Consider the following 5,045-nt stretch of genomic DNA (forward strand, 5'->3'; position numbering starts at 1 on the left):
CTTGACTCCATGAATTTTCCATTCTGGCAACTAGAAGGGGGCGGGGGGGGGGGTAGAAGGGCCCAGTGGGTGGGCCCTCCTTCCAGGTGGGGACTGGAGACTCCCCTAAACACAGCACCTTGTGGGCCCCATCCTTCCCTCCATCTCTCCCGCAACCAGATGCACTAGTCCCCTCCCACAACCCCGCCCTCTCTAGTCTAAATTAGGTCGAAAGATTCCCAATACTGATCTGGGAACAGGGTAATTTTATCTCAAAACCTGACGTTAATTTTTTCCCAAACTAAAGTGAATTCAAATTTGCTGCCCAAAACTTTTAGGATGGGGGTAGGTAAGAGTACAGCTGGAAATCAGAATCTAGTATTCTTTGTTACAGCGGGGAGGGGAAGGAGGAGGAAGGGCATCACTTCATCCCCAGTCTGGACTCTCCAGCCGCCTACTCCATCTTTACCTGAAGGAGCCCGTACTGCGGCCCACCTTAGTTTTTAGGGAGGACTCAAAAAAAATTTCGAAATTTCGAGCGGAGAGAGCTGCTGGCTTCCTCGCGCGGGGAGGAGCGTGCGAGGGCAGCAAGCTGGGAGGCCAGGCGGGCGCGTCGGGGGCGGGGCTGGGGCGGGGCCGCGCGGCGCTGTGGGTGGTCCCCGCCCCCGCGGCGGCCGAAGCAGGCGCCTCCGCCCCCTGCCCTGGAGGAGGTGGGAGCCGGGTAACTAGGGAGCTGTTGGGGGTTGCGTGGCCCAGCTATCCGGTTAGTGTTCCCCAAAAGGTCCTCGCCGCCCTCTGCTGTCGGGGGTCTCAGACTAGGAGCTTTGGCACAGCGGGGGCCGGGGAAAGACTCGAAAGAGTCCCTACAGCGCTGGAGAGACAGTCTCGAGTTCTCTCCCCGCCCCCAGTTTCTTCTAAACGAGCCTTCTGCGCCTGGGAGGGCGTCTTTCCAGCAGCCGCCTGGGGCCCCAGCCAATGTTTAGCTCCAGCTAGTAACACAACGGAAAGAAAAAATCATCACAAATAAAAAATTAAAAGTAAGGGCCTTTTATTCTGAGAGAAGAGTTAAAAAGCGCGCTTTCTCTGTGTCGAAGGTAGATTTTATAAAGCATTTTATATTTCTTTTGGTGACGGGGACCTTTTGGGTTAGGAGTTGGGGTGACGCACTTTCCTGGTTCACTGGCTTTGAGGAACTCACCTGGCAAGGGGCTTGTTTGGGGAGCTCTTGGAATAAGAGAACAGAACGGTGGTCCGCAGACCCAGGATTCCAACCCAGACTTCTTAAACTACAAGCTACACTTTTACTTAGGTCTCTGCTTTCTGCCCAAGTCCCAGGTCTTTTTTTTTTTTTTTAATATGTTTATTTATTTTTGAGAGAGAGGAGAGACCGAGTAGGAGGGAGGGAGGGGCAGAGAGAGATGGAGACAGAATCTGAAGCAAGCTCTAGACTCTGAGCTGTCAGCACAGAGCCCAAAGATGAAACTCACGGACTGCCAGAACATGACCTGAACGGAAGTCTGATGCTTAACGGACTGAGCCATCCAGGTGCCCCCAAGTCCTAGGTCTTAAAGGGCCGTTAGCAAAAGTTCAGAAGCTTATAGTGCAGCTCAGTGTTCTTAGCTAGATTCATTTCTCAGTGTCTCTGGTTCTCAGTCTCTCTAGCTTTCTTTCTCTTTGGCCCGATGCTGGGAGAGAAAATGCCCCAGTTTTTAAAAAGTGTTCTCATTGTTAGTTCATGTTTTAATTTAATTTGCTCCCTGAATTTCTGTTTCTAATAACTTTAGTCTCAAACAAGCGGTGGGGTTAACACCAGTACCTTAGAATAGCTATCAAATCTAGGCCTCAAAGGTGGGTGAATGGAAGAAAATTCTTACGGCAGCAAAATTCAGGCCAGATGGGCAGATGTGGAGGGAACCGCCTGAAGGATGGTGAAAATCTGGCTGGGGTCGACCTGGCAAGAAAGGTACTGCTAGGTTTTATGGGCCTCAAACCCTGAAATTTAAGCAAGGACTTGAGTCCAAGAGTGCAAATTTTGCAGAATGTTCAATGAAATTCTGATTCCCTCTGAATTTATTTCCTGTTGCTGCTGTAACAAATTGCTACAAATTTAAAACAACACACATTTGTTATCTAACAGTTCTGGAAGTCAGAACTCTGAAATGGGTCTCACCGGGCTAAAATCAAGGTGTGATCAGAGCTGAGTTCTATCTGAGGGCTCTAGAGGATCCATTTTCCAACTTCTAGAGACTACTTGTTTGCTTGGCCCCTGTTTCCATCTTCAGAATACATCAATCTCTACTTCTGTGGTCACATCTACTCTTTCTCTGTCTCTCCTATGTCCCTCGTATAAGACTCTTGTGATTATATTGAGCCCACCCACGTTATCTAGAATAATCTTCCAATTTTAAGAGTCTTAATTTAACCACATCTGGAAGGTCCCCTTTACCCTGTAAGATAATAAACACACAGGTTCCAGGAATTAGGACATGGATATTTTGGGGTGACCATTATTCAGCCTACTATACCCCCTTCCTACTCTCATGTATGATTTAAGGTGGGGGAAAGGTAGGAATGAGCTATTGTTGGTTACTGGCAAAAGCTTGAGGTGGGTGTTGTCTGGCCTTCATTCGAGAAATTACCTAACACTTATTGAGTGCTTACGGTATGACAGACACATATTTATGACACAGTTTAATATGTAGGTCCTTTAATATGCTATTTTCTGACATGCCCTCATCCTAAAGAACAGATATGTTAATAGGGTCAGGGACCAGTTTCAAAAAGGGGACACAGAAAGCTTCTTCTACCAGAAGAGTTCCCCTGGGCCATTACTCTAAAGAGGTCAGGAACATTTTGTAAACTGCACCCTCTCCCCACAAAATACAAGAGTAATTAGATATTCCAGATTGCCGTGGATAAAATACTTCGAGGAGGGAATAAAGTGAGGGATAGCGATGCTCTAGAATTTAGATTGGAAGTTAGCCTCTAGAGTCTTCTCACTACCATGCCAGGAATTTAGTAAATCAATCAGGTGAATGCAATAGCATAGAGACTCCAGAAACATTTTCAACCATCAGTACTCACTGACTAATAAACACAGTGATGAAAGGAAGGGGTAATCACTAATAATGTTAGGACAAATGGATTACAGTATAAGAAGCCACTGAGATTCACCTGTCATATACACTGGATTGCATTCTAGGGGGTAAAATAATTATTTTCAAGAAAAACAAAAAAATTAAAATTGGAATATCATATTGATCCTAGCTGTAGGGATCTATAGTGGACAGCTTTTCAGTGTACCTGCCCAACTCACAATAATTCTTCCTTCTTTGGAAACAGGCTCCCTACCCCTCAAGCCATAGGGGTGAATCTTTTTTTTTTTTAAAACATTTATTTATTTTGAGAGACAGCGCGAGCAGGTGAGGGGCAGAGAGAGAGAGACATACAGAATCTGAAGCAGGCTCCAGACCCTGAACACAGAGCCTGACGTGGGGCTTGAACCCACCAACTGCGAGATCATGACCTGAGCCAAAGTCTGACATTTACCCGACAGAGCCACCCAGGAACCCCTAGGGGTGAGTCTTAAGGAGCCATATTTGTACTGTAAGACATGGTCTCCTAGATAGAGCTAACTGGATCAGTCTTGGGCACTGTATTATCTTCCTAGGCCTACTGTAACGAAGTACCACAAACTGGGTGGCTTAAAACTACAGATGCTTATCGTCTCACAGTTCTGGAGGCCAGAAGTTCAAAATCAAGGTGTCGGTAGGGCCATGCTCCTGGTGCCTCTAGGGGAGGATCCTTTCTTGACTCTTCCAGCTTCTGGTTAAGCCTCCAGAGCCTTACCCTTAGTTGGCATTCCTTGGTTTACGGCAGTTTAACTGCGACCTCTTCTTCTCTCTTCACGTGGCAATCTGTCTGTGTCCCAATTCCCTCTTATAAAGACACCAATCATATTGGAATAAGGGCCCATCCTATTCCAGTATGACCTCATCTTAACTAATTACATCTGCAATGACCTTATTCCCAAATAAAGTCACATTCTGAGGTACTGAGAGGGTTGGGGTTCAATATATATACATTTAGAGAGGAGCAACGAGAAACTGTATTCATCCAATAACAGGCACCTAGCCCAAACTGTGTCAGAGTTCCTTCCCTTCAAAACTGAGAATGAGATTCTAGTCTCAGCCTGGGCTGACTGGTCTGGTGCAGAAAGAGAAGCAAAGGGAAACTGAGGCTCAGGCTTCTTATACTTTATGGACTAAGTAGCAGAGAAAGTATTTACAGAAAGAGCAGAATGAAACAGATGGGGAGTGGGGAAGCAGAGAAAAAAGGGGCAGAGGAAGGATGCTCCTGGTGGCCGCTTTCACTATGATCCTACAACCTTTCTGCAGCTCCGCGGCTGCCCTGTTTTGGGTTCCCTGAGACACTGTAGGCTTCCGAGAAGCCTGGTTGGTTCGCCCTAAGGAAGCTCAACTTGGTTTCGGTTGCTTACAAGCAAAGCTAATAGAAAAGCTATAATCAGATGAAGATACCCTATTAGTTTTCCTTGCTGCTAGAACAATGTACCACAATCTTAGTGCGTAAAACAACACAGACTTATTATCATCCAGCTCTGTAAATCAGAAATCTGACATACATGGGTCTCACTGGGCCAACATCAAAGTGTTGGCAGGACTGCATTCCTTTCTGGAGGTTCCAGGGGAGAATCTCTTTCCTTGACTTTTCCAGCTTCTTGAAGCCCCTTCTTCCACCTTTAAAGTCAGCAACACTATTTCTCTGGTTCTCTACAGTTGGAAAAGTTTTCTTCCTTTTAAGGACTCAAGTGATTGGATTGGACCCACCTGCATAACTCAAGCTAATCTCCCCACTTCAAAGTCCTTAACCTTAATCACATCCATCTGCAAAGTCCCTTTTGCCAGGCGAGGCGTCATATTCACAAGTTTAGGGATTAGAATGTTAACATTTTTAGGTCCCATTATTTTGCCTTCCACAGATGCATACCAAAAGGTATCGTGACCATTTGTAATAAGATAGCCGGCTAACGGGCACTTGGGGCACTT

This window comes from Lynx rufus, unplaced genomic scaffold, assembly GCF_022079265.1.
Source record: "Lynx rufus isolate CCGP_SWC_20201006 ecotype Redwood Valley unplaced genomic scaffold, mLynRuf1.p SCAF_4, whole genome shotgun sequence".
Lineage (NCBI taxonomy): Eukaryota > Metazoa > Chordata > Mammalia > Carnivora > Felidae > Lynx > Lynx rufus.